Raw genomic sequence first — 18,824 nt, forward strand, 5'->3', positions numbered from 1 at the left:
AATCGAAAGGGGAAATCCTTCGTATTCGAATTCGTAAACACGAAATATGAATTAAAATTTAATTCGTATCGCACAAAATCGACACAAAACACGGTCGCATAAAGGTGAAAAAACGCAATGGCTTTTCACCCTGAATTACGTGCAAACGTGTGACGTGTGACGGGATGGAACATCACGTGATCGCTCTGAGCGAATCAGCGAGCTGCTCGCACTGGCTGAGATTAGCGGGTACTTCGCTGAAATGCACTGAGGTAAATATGAATAAAAAATATGGATCTCGTCAAATATTGTCTCGGCCATGTTCGTCCCAGGCTCAATGGCCATGTCGATGCCAAATATCAAGCACGTGAGGCGTGAGCCTCTCCGTTTCGGAGTCTATCGGTAACATTACACACACACACACACACACACACACACACACACGCACACCTTTGTGTGTGTTTACAGCTTCCAGTGTTCTTGGGTATGCCTGTGTCAGCCTTGCACATCTGGATTTGGGGATTTTCTCCCATTCTTCCTTCTTCCTTGCAGATTTGCTCAAGCTGGGTCAAGTTGGATGAGGAGCGTCGATGAACAGCAATCTTCAAGTCTTTCCACAGATTCTCAATGGGATTCAAGTCTGGGCTTTGGCTGGACCACTCAATGACTTTCACTTACTTGTGCTGAAGCCATTTCAGTGTTGCTTTAACTGAATGATTGGGTCACAGGTCTTTTGCACTCTGATGCAGGTTCTCCTCAAGGATTTGCCTGTATTTAGCTCAATTCTTTGTTCCCTCTATACTTACAAGTCTCCCAGTTCCTACTGCTGAAAAGCTTCCCCATAGCATGATACTGCTATCACCATGCTTCACAGTAGGGATGGTGTTAGATGAGTGATGAGCTGTGCTTGGTTTCTGCCAAACATAGCACTTTGCATTCAGGTCAAAGCGTTCAATATCAATCTCATCAGACCACAGTGTCTTTTGCCTCATGCTCTGAGTCTTTCACATGCCTTTTTTCAAACTCCAGGCAAGCTGTCATGCTCATTTTTTTCAGGAGTGGCTTCCGTCTGGCCATTCTCCAATAAAGACTATATTTGTGAAGTGCTGCAGAGACTGTTGTCCTTCCGGCAGGTTCTCCCATCTCAGCCAAGGAACTTTGTAGTTCTGTCAGAGTGGTTATTGAGATCTTGGTCACCTCCCTAACTAAGGTACTTCTTGCCTGGTTGCTCAGCTTGGTCTGCTGCAGCGGTCTGATGGAGCGGTCGGTCGGTCTCTCTCGGTCTCTGTTTCTCTCTCTCTCTATCTCAACGTCGGCCTTTTCCCCTTACCAAGGGGGGGGGGGGTTAGCCCCTTGTCTGTTACTGACCGACGTGAGTCCTGGAAATCCCAACGCTCCTTCCGGTCAGGAGCAGCCAGGGTAATTGGTCAATGAAAAGTCCCAAGGACCTGAGTGCCACTCCTGACCGTGAAGCAGGGAAGGGACTCCCGCTCTAACCACGGTTTTAGATGGACTAGTTGCCGAGCGGTTTTAGCAACCCGAAGTTCAAGCCGTTTAGCAAAGACTAACCCGATCCTGAGCGTTGGCCAAATCGTGCCACGTATATCAATGGGGGACAGGACGAAAGCGATCGGAGGAGAAAGAAGAACCCAAAGGTACGAAATAACAGGGATTTATTACTACTATACAAAACCAAAGAGGAAGAGAAGAAATAAAAGTAATCTATCTATAATTCCAGTAATCTCTGTACGTTTGTACGTTTGTACGTTTGTCTGTCTGTGACCGCTGTTTCTCGACAACCACGGGTCCGATATACTTTTAACTTGCCAGGTATATTGCTGGGGACCCGAGGATGTGCCTTTTCAAGGTTTCATATTAATCGGACAATTACTTACCGAGCTATGTCCAAAAAACGATTCAACCAATCAGAGAGCAGCGAACGATCGCGTGTGCCGGCGTTGCGAATGGACCAAACCATTCCATGTAAATAGAGGGGGGGGGGGGGGTTCTGTGGTCGTTGCGAATGGACGAAACCATTTCATGTAAATAGAGGGGGGGGATTGTCACTGTACTCGCAAGCCGTTCGCCGTTCGCTTTGGCGTTGCGAATGGACCAAACCATTTCATGTAAATAGAGGGGGGGGATATAATTTTAGATAGATATATAGTACGGGCATATATATAGTACGGGCATGCCCTAGTATACAGGAAATGGAAGGAGCAGAAGGACACAGAGCAATTCCTTAAACAAGCTTAACTTATACCCTAGACAACACAAAGGACAGACGACGGACAGACTCACACGAATGGGGAATTGCAGGTTGGACTGGCTGGAGGGAGAGAAGGGTTCATGCAGGACGGCAGGCTGGAGGTGAGCGGCCGCCGACTCCACCGCAATCTGGTCCACAGAACGGGCGACAGGGAGGTCCGAGGATCGCGGCACGTCGAGGTTCACGTGCCCGCACTTGTTGTTGTCTGTAGCCTTGTAGGTTTGCGCGTCTCCGCCTCATGCGTCTCCGAAGGTCTCAGCAGGACCGCCACCTGCGCAAGCACCTCCCTCAAAAACTCTCTTGCAGAACTGCTTCTCACGGAACTCCTCAACTACTCAATATAACTCCTCAATGAACTCCTCAATATATATATATATATATATATATATATATATATATATATATATATTTATATATATATATATATATATATACATATATATATATACATATATATATATATATATATATATATATATATAAATTATATATATATATATAATTATATATATATATATATATATATATATATATATATATATATATATATATATATATATATATATATATGTATACTCAACTTGGACAGTGTGGAAGTGTAACTCAGTGTAACTTATTAATTGGCACTGGTAACTTATTAATTAACCTGGTAACAAAGCAGATACATTTTACATGCAAACTCTGTTAAAGACGAGTTTGTAAATGAGTGTCAGAATGTGTATGAACATGGTAATCTCTTGAAACACCTGGTCAAGGCCCCAGGCTAGAGCACCCCCCCCTGCTGTGTAAATGGAAATCACAGCAGGAGGGGAGCGAGCTGATGCCAGGACTCGGTGCAATGCATGACCTCGGGACATTAGCGGAGAGGAGATTAAGTCCAGTTTGGCGATATAAACGAGAGCAAACGTTGAGTAAAGTAGACTTGTCCTCAGAAGCCCTGCCCGACGGAACGATGGAATGAACGAGTACGGCGCTGCGGAAGAACATCAGCCGAACGAAAAGGACCATGGAAAAGAGTTAATCTCAGCCATTGAATAATGCGGTATTATTTGGTAAATGGAATGAAGTGAATAATAAACCAGACCTTTTGTAAACCTGTGTCCGGTCATTGGAGTCTTGAGTCTCCCCCAATACTTCCCCGTCAATCTGGAGGCACCGCTGGGATCAATTGTACAAGCAAGTCTTCTTTAAAAGGTGAGTGTGTCTTGTTTTGTCCAATATGATTTACGAACTTGGAAGTTATGTGTACATACATGGGGGAGCAGGTGGTCTGGGGCTTCCTTGCGCACCGATGCCGCGATATAAGTGGCGTGACCCATCACGAATGGTACTTCGATAAACAACACGATGATAATTCGTTTTTTTTTCTAAATGATTTCTGTAAATACGTATTTTTGCGCTGGTCATTAAGGGTCTTACTGTGACCTGGAGGCAAACGGAGCAAGTGTGCACCTTGCGACCGTTTGCGTCCAGGACGTGTAAGGCCGGTACACTCGTTTATACACCCGCACACGTGTAAAGTACTTCTTTTTTTTTGCACTTGTTCAAATCACGCGACTTGCTCGGCGTGCGACAGGGAACCGGGAAATGGAATTATATTTATATATATAATTTTACCTCATTCCAATTTATGGTATTGCGACAAAACGGCTTATATCTTTGGAACGACTGGTCAGATTTAGACAAATTAAATGGAATTGTGTAGGACGAAAGCCGTGGGTCCAAAGTAAAAAAAAAAAAAAAAAAAAAAAAAAAAAAAAGGGGGGGGTGGAGGAGAGAATTTTTTTTCAGTTTTCCCGCCATATCTAAAACTTGTTCGATCAACAAATAAATTCATGACAGACAATCCCACCTCATGCCGGTCCAGAATTATTGTGAAAGATGGCGATTGGATGAAAATTGCATACCAACACTCCCTCACTGTCCCTCATTGTCCCTCATGTCCATTCCGGCACCCTGTCTCTTGCTCCCGCTCCTTCTCCCTCCCCTCCCTCTAGTTCTCATAGGCGGACGTTTTGCGAGAAGCAAAGCGTTTTGCAGGAAGCTTCCAGGAAGCTTCCAGGAAGCAAAGCCAGGGCTGTTGCTTTTTGTGTCAAAGGATACAACCTTTTGATATAAGTGACACCCTTTTACAAGTGACATTTACAAGTGACCTTTTTACAAGTGACAAGTGACAGGATACAAGTGACATCCTTTTGTGTCAAAAGTTTTTGTGTCAATGTTTTTGTGTGTTAATGGTGGGATGTCAGAGGTTTTGGTGTGGTTTAATGTTCACACTGTTTGGAAAATAATGCTCGATGCAACATGATCCTAAAAAGAACCCATCCCTACATCGAAGGATCAGGAAGGGAAGGAATGGAAAATTTGAAGTATTAAAGTGGATGTAGTCATTAAAGGATTGAGTCATTCATTGGTTTGATGATGGTCCTAATATTTTGATAAATGTTTGATAATGGTCCTGGTAATTTTAGTCCTAGGAATAATATATGCTAGTGGTTTGTCTGAAGGTTTTAATGGGATCGGATTTTTATCTATCTATAATTCCAGTAATCTCGGTGTGTGTGTCTGTCTGTCTGTATGCGACCGCTGTTTCTCGACAACTACCGGTCCGATATACTTGAAACTTGCCAGGTATATTGCTGGGGACCCGAGGATGTGCCTTTTCAAGGTTTAAAATTAATCGGACAAGTGGTTCCCAAGGTATGGTCACCGTACTCGCAAGCCGTTCGCTTTGGCTTTGCGAATGGACCAAACCATTTCATGTAAATAGAGGGGGGGGGGGTTCTGTGGTCGTTACTCCCACGTGGTTTCAAAGAAAATTTGTTGTTGTTGTTTGCACGCATTTTTTTTGCAAGCACGTACGGGCAAGCACGTACGTGTGGGCACGCCCTAGTATACGTGCGGGCACGCCGTGACAAGATAATGGGATTTTAATGGGATATTGGTTTAGGAATGTTTAGAGGTCATTGCAATGTGATAATTACTTGTGATCATTTGTTGTTGCAACGTTTTGCTCTACAACGTTTCACTTTCGTTGTTGCAACGTTTTGCTCCAACGTTTTGTGAACATTTAAATGTTGGGTTGTGCTAACGTTTCCACAACGTCGCTACAACGTTTCACTTTCGTTGTTGCAACGTTTTGCTCCAACGTTTTGGGAACATTCAAATGTTGGGTTGTGCTAACGTTTCCACAACGTCGCTACAACGTTTCACTTTCGTTGTTGCAACGTTTTGCTCCAACGTTTTGGGGACACTCAAATGTTAAATAAATCGGATAAGAATTCAGGAATTATTTCATTATTAGCGATTAATGAAGTACTTATTTAATTAATTACATTTCTTATTAAATTACAGTAATTACATTACAGTAATTACCTGAGGTAATTACAGTAATTACAGTTCCGGTAATTACAGTAATTACAGTAATCATTACAGTAATTGCAGTAATCTTATTACAGTAATTACATTACATTAACTCAGGCACATTTTGAGTAAGGAAGCTGATATTTGGACATGACACTGACCGAGTGATGTGGCTGTCAAGGAAAATTTTGATTTATTGATTAATCATTTAATAAATTAACTCGTTGATTTATAAATGACTTATTTAATTAAAAGTCCTCAGAGATACATCTTCGGATGAAATACTTGCAGATTGGTTATGCTATGAGCCAATTGATTAAGGAAAATATTTTGTGATGGCCACATTGGCAATTTCGTGGCCATATTCGTGGCAACTCAGTTAGTGCCACTGCACCTTTAAAATGCATCCCTGCGTTCATTTTTCGATAGATTGAGTTCCTATGGCAAGCGCCATTAAAAGCGCTGTGTAATGGTTGAGCTCCCTTTATTTCGTTTGGTCACGTGGATGAGCAGACAAAATGACGAATGCTGCGGCTGGAGCAGTGGAAGCGATTTTAATTGTTCAATGATTATTCAATATTGTTATGACTTATTGTCAATAGGCATACTAAGTGGCCATGAGGTAGCCTGTTGCTATGTACAGTTTTATTCTATTGTTGATTATACCACATAGCTGTGGTGATAAAGGAAATGTTCGTTTTAAATAGATGAAGATGGTCGACCTTGGGTTTGTTTTGGGTTTTGTTGTTTATTTTTGTGGGTGTGTATTTTTGTGTATTTTGGATATATTTTCACGACTAATTCCAGTTATCGTCCTGCAAAAGGTCTGCTCGTTCTTTTCCTTTGAGTCGTAAATTCCTGTTGAACTCTCATTAAAAAGCGGAATTAAGTACGCTGTGTGATGATGGAGATCCTTGATGACGAATCAGGAATAGTGAATGAGCAGACAAATATCACGGATGGTACACCAGATAGGGAAAATGTAGATGAAACCCCTTTTTGCTCAGGTGCTGTGTAGCGCTGCACAAAGATCCATATGAGCGGGGCCTGGGTGCTGTGTAATTAGTACACAAAGAACCAATTACTAGGGTGCTGAATAAACACAAAGATCCATTTTTGGAGCTGGTTCTCCCGGTGCTGTGATTTATTCAAAGAACCAAATTTTGTAAGAATTAAGATATGATTTTTCGACATTATAAATACTTTAATATATGTAACGATTTTTGTAACGATCATCCTGCAAAAGGTCTGCTCGTTCTTTTTCCTTTGAGTCGTAAAATCCTGTTGAATTCTCATTAAAATGCGGAATTAAGTACGCTGTCTGATGATGGAGATCCTTGATGCGAATCAGGAAAAGTGAATGAGCGGACAAAATTTGGAAGAGGTTGAATGCACACTTATGGAGAAGAAGTCGAATGATATGATTGGATATTCTTCACACTTATGGAAGAAGTCGAATGATATGATTGGATATTCTTCACACTCAGGAAGAGGTTGAATGATATGATTGGATATTCTTCACACTCAGGAAGAAGTCGAATGATATGATTGGATATTCTTCACACTCAGGAAGAGGTTGAATGATATGATTGGATATTCTTCACACTCAGGAAGAAGTTGAATGATATGATTGGATATTCTTCACACTTATGGAAGAAGTCGAATGATATGAGTGGATGTTCTTCACACTCAGGAAGAGGTTGAATGATATGATTGGATATTCTTCACACTCAGGAAGAAGTTGAATGATATGATTGGATATTCTTCACACTTATGGAAGAAGTCGAATGATATGAGTGGATGTTCTTCACACTCAGGAAGAGGTTGAATGATATGATTGGATATTCTTCACACTCAGGAAGAAGTCGAATGATATGATTGGATATTCTTCACACTCAGGAAGAGGTTGAATGATATGATTGGATATTCTTCACACTTATGGAAGAAGTCGAATGATATGAGTGGATGTTCTTCACACTCAGGAAGAGGTTGAATGATATGATTGGATATTCTTCACACTCAGGAAGAAGTCGAATGATATGATTGGATATTCTTCACACTCAGGAAGAGGTTGAATGATATGATTGGATATTCTTCACACTCAGGAAGAAGTCGAATGATATGATTGGATATTCTTCACACTCAGGAAGAGGTTGAATGATATGATTGGATATTCTTCACACTCAGGAAGAAGTTGAATGATATGATTGGATATTCTTCACACTTATGGAAGAGGTTGAATGATATGATTGGATATTCTTCACACTCAGGAAGAAGTCGAATGATATGATTGGATATTCTTCACACTCAGGAAGAGGTTGAATGATATGATTGGATATTCTTCACACTTATGGAAGAAGTCGAATGATATGAGTGGATGTTCTTCACACTCAGGAAGAGGTTGAATGATATGATTGGATATTCTTCACACTCAGGAAGAAGTCGAATGATATGATTGGATATTCTTCACACTCAGGAAGAGGTTGAATGATATGATTGGATATTCTTCACACTCAGGAAGAAGTTGAATGATATGATTGGATATTCTTCACACTTATGGAAGAGGTTGAATGATATGATTGGATATTCTGCACACTTATGGAAGAGGTTGAATGATATGATTGGATATTCTTCACACTCAGGAAGAAGTCGAATGATATGATTGGATATTCTTCACACTCAGGAAGATGTTGAATGATATGATTGGATATTCTTCACACTTATGGAAGAAGTCGAATGATATGATTGGATATTCTTCACACTTATGGAAGAGGTTGAATGATATGATTGGATATTCTTCACACTCAGGAAGAAGTCGAATGATATGAGTGGATATTCTTCACACTCAGGAAGAGGTTGAATGATATGATTGGATTGTTGATTGATTGAATCTAATTGATTGAATTTAATTGAATAAATTTAACTGAATAAATTGAACTGAATAAATTGAATTGAATATATTGATTGTTTGATTGATGAAAATGCGGTCTCAAGAAAGAAGCTTTGATATCTTTGCGAGATATTATCAATGTGGAGACAACCTGGGAAAATTGAGCAAGGTGGTGAGTTTATATACAGATATATATGTGCGGTTACCATTGTGTGATTTCCCCTTCAACAGAGCGGACACCTGAGGATTCACCCATTTCATACTGACCCTCTGGCTCATCTGCAAATACTGATCTGTGAGATTGGATTGTGCAAAAGCCACAGGTGAGAGAGATTCTCTGGAAATCACCGTTTGAACAGGTGGAGAGATCCTTCCTGGAGGTACGAGTGAAGCTTTAGAGGAACAAACTACAACACATCCAACGCTACTTTGATAAAAGGCAGAATGGGAAATGGAGCCTGCAAGAATACACAAGGACAACCAGAGATTCCACAAAAAAGGTACTTGTACACATCATATGTACGACCGTTATGGTGCCGAAGCTATAAGGCAGGTCGAGAATTGGTATTTGTGGACAAAGGGACATGATTAGGAGTTTCCAAGAGATGGTACATTTGAGCGAAGTCGATTGGAAAGATTGGAACAAAGATTGAAAGCCAGGAAGAGACAGAATCTAACGGTAGACTGGCTTGCATTCCATCTTTGGGATGGTGAATCCAGACAACGGGAACAGCAAGAACGGATAACGGATCTAGAACTTAAAATAAAAAGGATACAGGATACAGTGGAGGAGACAAATGCACAACTGCCCTCGAAATTAGGAATGAAAGGGACAGTTGTCCCATCTGATTTCCAGTTGTCTCCCCAAAAAGGACGGTACAGAGAATTTTTTCGTGTTTCAGGAGATAACGAGAGATTGTAGTGGCAACTCAGGGATGTAGAGATGCAGCCCAGCAATACAAGTGCACAGGTGCACAGATCAGACAACGACAGAAACCGGTGTTTCAAGTGTGGAAAGATGGGACATTGGAGAAGAAGATGTCCGTATGTCAACAGGAAGACAAGATCATGGGGCAAACCAAGATCAAGGGTACCAGTGCTTACCGGTACCTCAGACAATGATTAGGCCTTCATTGCTGCAAATCCCAAATGATGATTGGCCTCAACAGATTCGATTACTGGACAAACATGAATAACTGTCGATGATTCTTGTGTCTGAAAAGTTTTCAGAGCAAGAATGATTCATTTTTTCTTTTGCTTGTTAACAAATTAATAATTAATTGATCAAATGCCAAAATTGGATCTTCTATTTTGGGCACAGCAATTTTAAATTTACAAAGTTTGGAACAATTGCGTTGCAATTTTTTGGCAAACCAAGTGACAAGAGTCACATGATGATCAGGTGGGAATTTCGGACTATTGTTCCGCACGATTGATAGGTCAGTGGTCGACTGACATGCAAATGGGTGTGTAGTCAAAATTTGGATAGATTATTGTGAAGGCTGAAAAGGTAATTTCAATGTGACATCATAGGGGTTTTCTAAAAATGGACTTTTGGTTTATTTGTCTATAAGAATTTTGAATTTGATTGACTAATTTTATGAAATTGAAATAAAATTGACACCCATCTGATCTGTAAATAATGGTTCCAACGCAAACAAATATGCATAATGCATGTGTGTGTGTGTTTTTGTGTATCAATCTTACAAGATTGTTGACACCGACAGTGTGCCTTGTCTGAAAATAGATAGTTCCATGTGGATGGGATCGCATATCGAGAGAATTAGTAAAATAAAATAGAAATATAATTTGATTATGAACATTATCCTTTTTGTCAAGGGAGATGGAATATAAAAATTTGATTTGCTGAGTTATGAGCAGCCATTCAGTGATAGTAAATTCATTGATAGTAAAAATTGGGAGTAATCTTGAGATTCCATTTTGATAGAATTTATATGAGAATCAAAGCTATTTATGGATATGAGCTTCATGGAAATGTGGGAGTACAAAATTGGCCAAATTTGGGAGAGGTCTTGCACTGACTTCCCAGAGTGCTCTGCTCACGGATTTTATATATATAAACTTGAATTTTATCAGCATATAAATTGTGCTGTATGTATGGATGTGTTTTAGGCATAGATGATATGGGAAAAGAGTAAAGAAAATTTTGCTGGTTTGAACTATTGTGGGTTTTCAGTTCTGGAGTTTAAACAAAGTCACTGGTTAACAGATGAGAAAGGATAGTAAATAAATTATTCTCTGCTGGGCAAATTAAGTACGATATTACTAAGACTTATGAGAGCTATTGTTCCGCCTTACAGCAGTGGAAAATTATTGGAAAAAATTAGATCCAACATAATGAATCTATAAAAGAATGTGATAGGGATAATATCCTCAATTTGTACTAATTATTTGATTGTGGGTAAAGGAATTAAGTCATCGTAGTGGATTGTTAACAGCAGCCTGAAAATGTCCTGAGAGTGTGCATCCATGTAATCAGAAATCCCAGATTTGTTTTACAAACAACATTTTGGTAGAGGTCTTGTGTGGAACACTTCCTTGGTAGATAAAAAACGGTACTGCATGCTGGCAGCCACTTTTGCGGCCAGTTAGGCCAAACAAATTGAGAGGAAATTGTAGTTAAATACGTAAGTTACACATGGCTATTTGTAAAAAAGGAAATTTGTTGAGATGGGAAACATTTTTTCGAAGGTTTATTAAGGTGTTATAATATGACATGTGGCAAGGCAAACTATTGGATGGGAAAATTAGATCTGGCTATAGAATAAATTTATTGACCCCTTGAAGTTAATCCTTCGAATCATTGTTTCACTGGCATTTTTGTTCAAATTGGAAATAGTTTGGTAGAGCTTTGGTTAAAACCTTTGGTTGCGGTATCTTGGAACGAATTGATAAACCATAGGAGATTGATAAGAATAGAAACAAATATGGACCCAAAATAGAAAGTTGGATTCATGCCTCTCATTGCAAGCAAGCACATGGGGCTAAGGTGGACGATCCCACAGAAAATGAGGCTGCACCTCGCAGCCCAGCAGAACATTCAGTGGTAGAAAAATGATAGTCGTGATTTACAGTCATTTGAATTACATTTTAACACCCCTTGCATTGATAAACATTACATTTTCAACATGCGATATTCCTACTTGGAATAGTGACATTTATTTGCCTACATGACATACAATTACCTGCTGATATTAATACAGCATGAGTGAAAAAAAAAGAAAAAAAAAAAGTATCACAACTACACTCATGATCAGGGGATTGAGTTCAACCCCGGGAGATAGGGGGATCAGGGTAAGACAAATAATCTGATTATGTTACATATTAAGGGATTTTCTTTATTTACCTTTTAGGAAGCTTGTTAGTTTGGTATATAATGTTAAATGTCATCGACATATAACTATGTCATAGGTATGAATATATACAAGGAGTAGCAGACTTGTTTGTTGGTTTAGTAGTTATATTGGCAATTGTTTTAGTGGTGGCTTGCTTGAAAGCCTTAGTGACGGTGTGTTTGAATAAGGTAACCAACAACACGATGATAACGCATGAAGTGACAAATGAGGAAAGAAATGTGGAACCAGAAAAGGAAGACTTTTATGGCGACATAAACAGTAGAATTAAGATAATGGCATAACGACAATGTTATGAGTTGTGTCAATTACAATATCAATGAACTCATATCACCACGAGTGACACACTGTTAGGAAAAAAAAGAGGGAAAAGAAAAAGTGGAGAGGAATTATGGTAATAATACATTATGCTTAATTTGTTGGTTTGGGAAAATTGTTGTTGGGAATTAGGTATTCCCGTTTGTGATTGTAATCATATACAATGCTATTCTTAGTTTAGTAATAAAATACATACCTGATTGAATATTATTTGTGTGACGCATATAAATGAATATAACTTTTTGTGTTAAGGAAAAACAACAAATTGTTGAATGTGAAACTGTCGGAAGATATACATGATTATGCTGATTTCATGGTAAGATGTACCCTATCTGATTCAGTGTGTGCGGAAAGCAGATTCAGATATGACTGAGCATAAGGATAAGACGAGATCACATTTTGGAGGGATTGCTAACGGAATTGGGAAGAAGAAAGAAAGAAAATTTGTGGCTAAAAAATGAAGTTAATCGTGGCATACACCCTCTTTCTCAAAGAATGATGAAGACATTCTCCCGTGTAACTTGGAGATGAATGCTTACCTTCACCAAGGAAATTTATGTGACCATTTGCCTGGATCACACTGCAACATATGAAAGAAAGGCGATCACTTACTCTTGTTCGAAGGCTTCGAACATTCACCACATCAGAAGTTGCAGGACAACGACATTTTACCTGCAACCTCTGTGAAATGCGGGGACATATGTTATTACTTCACCAACGTCCGGGGAACCAGCATGGAGCTGCAAAAAACGGCTGTGCCCTTGTCACAACAGCTGTGCACGATTCTGCTGGTTGCTCCTGGTAAGGACCATGAATGACCTGAACACCATGGTCCCAACATCAGTGTGGATGCATCCGGCATCCCTGTTCCACATCTTGCTGGCCAATCAACGTCACACCAATACTTGCTGCCCACTCACAATGAGGGAGGAGGCAAGTCGACTACAACTGGGTGAAGGCCTTGTTCAAGGAATCATTATGGTTCACAGCAAAAAAAGTGGCAAGAATGCTACATGGAGAGAAGGGTCAGTCTATGACTCCGCAGTGTTACCACAACAGCGAAATCCTACACGAAGTAGTGCAGGAGCTATGAAGACATTAGGAGAAAATGTTTCATACCTGGATTCAAACACAAGTGATCAGCCCTTCCTTTCAAACAAAGTCAACATTTGTGTGGAGGCAAACGTTTTTTGCCAGATGGTGCAGATGCTTTACAAAACTTGAAAATGAAGTGAAATTGTTGTATCTTGGTGATGGTGAAGTGTTGTTTTGAAAATATATTTGTGATGCAAATGCAATAGATTGAACGATATGGAAGAAGTCAATGACCAACGAAATGTTTTGTGATTCTTGCAGGATGACGGGGTATGCCGAAGGGAATTTGATTACCAAATTGATTGATTATTTACTTATACTTGTAATGATGTTTACTTGTAGTGATTGATTGTTTACTTATATTGATGTTTAGATTAATGGTTAATATAAACAAAAACAAAAAAATGAGGGAATTGTGGAAGTGTAACTCAGTGTAACTTATTAATTGGCACTGGTAACTTATTAATTAACCTGGTAACAAAGCAGATACATTTTACATGCAAACTCTGTTAAAGACGAGTTTGTAAATGAGTGTCAGAATGTGTATGAACATGGTAATCTCTTGAAACACCTGGTCAAGGCCCCAGGCTAGAGCACCCCCCCCTGCTGTGTAAATGGAAATCACAGCAGGAGGGGAGCGAGCTGATGCCAGGACTCGGTGCAATGCATGACCTCGGGACATTAGCGGAGAGGAGATTAAGTCCAGTTTGGCGATATAAACGAGAGCAAACGTTGAGTAAAGTAGACTTGTCCTCAGAAGCCCTGCCCGACGGAACGATGGAATGAACGAGTACGGCGCTGCGGAAGAACATCAGCCGAACGAAAAGGACCATGGAAAAGAGTTAATCTCAGCCATTGAATAATGCGGTATTATTTGGTAAATGGAATGAAGTGAATAATAAACCAGACCTTTTGTAAACCTGTGTCCGGTCATTGGAGTCTTGAGTCTCCCCCAATACTTCCCCGTCAACAGTCAGCTCGATTCTGGGTAATTCCATATTCTTTCCATTTTCTAATGATGGAGCTCACTGTGCTTTATGGAAATTTCAACACTCTAGAAATTGTTTTATACCCTTCCCCAGATCTATGCCTCCTTCACAATTCTATCTTGGAGTTCTGCAGACATTTGCTTGGACTTCATGGTAGAGTATCTGCTCTGAAATGCACTGTCAACTGTGGGACCTTATGTAGAAAGGTGCGTCTTTTTCTAAATAGTGTCCAATCAATGAAATTGGCCACAGGTGGATTCCAATCAAGTAGTAGAGACATCTCAAGGATGATCAAAGGAAATTGCATGCATCTGAGGTCAATTTGGAGCATCATAGCAAAGGGATTGAATACTTGTTGACCAAGACATTTCAGCTTTTCATTTTTAATTACTGGCCACTGTTGGACTTAGTCCGAAATGGGTTCTTATGGATTGGGTCTCATCTGTCTGTCTGTCTGTCCATCCGTGCATGCATCCGCAACCATATCTCGAACATGTATGGACCGATTTTGTGCACACTTGGCATAATGGCCGATTTTGTTCAAACTTGTCAAAGCATAGTACATGATGGCAAACACATACACCTCACTTTATTTTGCGATCTGATCAAAGATGGCCGACTGGTAGACTTGTGGCCATTTTAGTTGTAAAAAAAAACCCAGTATTGAACACATCCTCAACCATTTTTCGGCATTTAGCAGTCTTGTTCAAACTTTGCACACAGATAATGAATGATGGCTTACATATGCACGTCATTCATTTTCGAGATCAGATCCAAGATGGCCGACTGGTGGCCATTTTGTTACTTAAACGTGTCGCCAACCATTTCTCGGCATGCAAGGACAGATTTTGTTCAAACTTGGCAAAAAAGACAATACATGAGAGTATTCATATGCAGAAGATTTTGTTTTTGTAATCCTCCAAAGATGGCGACTGGCAGCCTTTAACTCCGTACAGCAAAATTGCTAAAACCAGGTATGACATTGAAAAGATGCCTTAACAAAAACAATTCCACTTTGACATTATGGGGTATTATATGTCGATCAGTGACAAAAAATATTAATTTAAACCATTTTCAATTCAGGCTGTAACACAACCAAATGTGAAAACGTCAAGGGGTGTGAATACTTTCTGAAGGCACTGCACATAAACTTGAAGTTTAGCAATACTTTGGCTCTGAATTTGTCCTGGCTCTGAATTTGTCATGCAGACCGACCGATCATCCATTAACATACTTTTGTGCACGCGGTTTTTCAAAAAATGTTGACCAATTAACTTTCATTTTCCAGATATCTATTCCTCATGATGTCATCTAGGCCTGGTGTTAGGTTACCGGTTGAGGTAGCTGGTTTAAGATTCTCTGGTCTTGAGTTCAAGCCCCTGTCGGTCTATTGAATTAACATCAGGTGGGTGGATTCATCCTGTCATCCTTCCGAGGTCGGCAAAATGAGTACCACCTAGAACCTAGATGGTAAGGGGGGATTGCATCAGTGGCATGGCCATACCCCCAGAAAATGATGCAGCTAAGCAGGCACAAGCTGCATACAAATAAATAAATAATGACATTAGCTAAACCCAATAAGATCATGGTTGTGATTGGTTGAATTCTGTTGTCATGGCACCATCTCTGTAACTTGGCTTGTGTACACGATATTTCAAAACTTTTCAAGATTTAGCTTTCATATTACACAGATATATTCCTAGAGAATCAGCCTAGAGATAAAGCAGGGTACCTAGAGAATCAGCTCCTTGTTATTGCTTGTTTCTACAGTCAAATTTCTTTCCCATTTTTAATGACCAATTTTATTGAATGTCTGTCGCTCTTCAATGATGATGAGTCGACGACAAAGTGCATGGCTACCTGCGTACATGGATACGTGCTAGCTTTATGGATGGAAAGCCCTGCACTCTGTGCACTGCCGTCACGCTTGGGATAAATATCGTATTTAGACGTATCGTATTTAGATAATCTCTCTGACCATTCTCAGAGAGCCTCCTCAGCGTCGACGAGTCTGGCATTTCACTTAGGCCAACTGGCACGGTGTTCAAGCAGCCATCAATCATCTGGACTGGTCTCCCATCTCTACCGCCTCTGACATCAACTCATCCTGGGAATTATTCCAAAGTAAATTGCTCTCTCTCATGCACAGATTTATCCCATCTCGTCTTCAGTTGTCATACCCTTCCTCCCATCCATGGTACACGGAATCTTGTGGTGAGGCTGTTGCCCAGAAACAACTTGCTTTCGTCTCCTGGAAAGCAAATCCAACGGAAGGAAATCTCATTTCCTTTCACAAAGCCCGAAACAAGTGTGTGTCCACCCTCAGGAGAGCCAGGACACAACATCTCTCCGTTCTCAAGAACGAACTCTCTTATCTGTCTCCCTCTTCCAAATCCTGGTGGCGTCTGGTCAAATCTGTTTCTGGTGTTTGTTCCCCCTCCATCCCCTCCCTCACCTCAAACGGCTACACGGCTGACTCCGCACGTGAAAAAGCTGAATGCCTCAACTCTGTGTTTGCCTCTAAATCTTGTGTCCCAAACCCATCCCTCTCTGTACCCACCGTACCCAGTCATACCCAGCTGCTCCTGGACTCTGTGTCCTTTCCTCCTGACAAGGTGGAAAAGTTTCTGTCAACCCTCGACTCTGATTCTGCAACTGGACCTGACGGCATCAGCCCACGGGTCCTAAAATCCTGTTCTTCCGCTCTTTCACTCCCTCTCTCTGTTCTCTTCACCCTCTCTTTTGCTCAAGGTCATCTGCCATCTGCTTGGAAATCAGCCAAAATCACCACTTTGCACAAAAAAGGTGCAAAAACAGATCCTAGCAACTACAGACCAATCAGCCTTCTCCCATTTATCAGCAAAGTCATGGAATCCATCATTGCTTCAGATATGAAATCTTTCCTCTTCTCCAATGGCTTGATCTCTGATCATCAATTTGGTTTCAGACCTGGTCACTCAGCTCTGGACATGCTGCTTCTGCTTTCTCAACAATGGATGGAGGTCCTCAATGCCAAACAGGAAATTAGAGCTGTCTCGCTTGACATATCACGTGCCTTCGATACGGTCTGGCACCCCGCTCTGCTCACCAAACCCTCCTCCTTTGGTATCCATGGAAATCTCCACGCATGGCTGGCGGACTTCCTCTATAGTCGTAGTCAACGTATGGCCCTGAATGGTGTTCTCTCATCTCCTCTTCCTGTTCAGGCTGGAGTTCCCCAAGACAGTGTCCTGGGCTCTGTGCTTTTTCTGGTCTTCATCAATGATCTCTCTGACTCTCTTGAAAATCCTCCCTATCTCTTTGCTGATGACTCTACTCTCTGTCGCTCCATTCCTCATCCCTCAAATCGGCAGTCTGCAGCCTCCTCACTCTGCAGACCTGGACAAAATCACAGACTGGGCAAACAAGTGGAACATGTCTTTCAATCCTGACTCTCACACTCTTACGATGTCTCTCCGAAAAGACCGACTGGACAACCCTCCCATCCACTTTCTGAATAATCGTCTCCAAGAAGTTCTGTCACTCAAGCTTTTGGGTCTCACTATCTGCCATGATCTTTCCTGGGAAAACCACATTTCAAATCTGGCCTCCAAAGCCAGTCGCCGACTGGGCATCCTCCGTCGTGCGAAGTCCTTCCTTGGCACACCTAAGCACCTCACCACATACAAGGCTTTCATCCGCAGCTCAATGTAATACTGCTCTCCCCTCTGGGCTGGTGCTCCTGCCTCACACCTAGCTCGTCTTCACGCTGTTGAAACCAAAGTGTTCAGAATCATTGGAATCTCTCGCGATGAAGCTAACTCCAAGGACCTTTAACTCACTCACCGCAGGCAGGTTGGTGGTTTTTCCGTCTTCTGCCGACTCCTCTCTGGCCTTTCCCCCCCAGCTCTATCTGGGCTCTGTCCCCCAAATATTCCTACAGGTCGCACAAGATCTGCCTGCAACCATCTTATGGTTAAACTGCCAAAATCAAGACTCTCTGCTCACCTTCACTCCTTCATTCCTCTTTTATCCCACCTCTGGAGCAAACTCCCTCACTCTCTTCAATCCCACTCCACCCTCCAGGTCTTTAAAACAGTTATTCACCACCATCTCTTATCTTCCCCCATCCAAAACTTTGATCTTTTCTACCCCCGCTAATTTCACCCCAAATCCACTTTTTTGAAATACCAACTTCTGTCCTGGAAGTCCTTGGTGTCCTTGTGTTTTATACTTCTCCCACCGCCCCCTCCCCCTCCTTCCCACGCCTCCTCCCCCCAAGCCCTCTCCCTCCCAAACATCTCCCTGCTCTCAAATGTTGTGTTTGTGTGTTTCCCCTTCTCTCCCCATCTTGTCTTCCGCTCCCTCTTTTTATATATTTTGTTTGTCTGGTTGATTTGTTTGTGAAACAAGCATTCTGAGTATTGCACTGCAATACATGTCCCCTACCAAAGTTCAAAGTGCCATAACTTTGTCAAAAATGATCGAATATGCAAATTTATGCACGGTTGATGCTGGTTTTCAAACTTGATCTGAGGTATGCTGAGACACATGTGTGTCACGCCTCG

This window comes from Myxine glutinosa, chromosome 2 (assembly GCF_964187855.1).
Source record: "Myxine glutinosa chromosome 2, kmMyxGlut1.1, whole genome shotgun sequence".
NCBI classification, from domain to species: Eukaryota; Metazoa; Chordata; class Myxini; order Myxiniformes; family Myxinidae; genus Myxine; species Myxine glutinosa.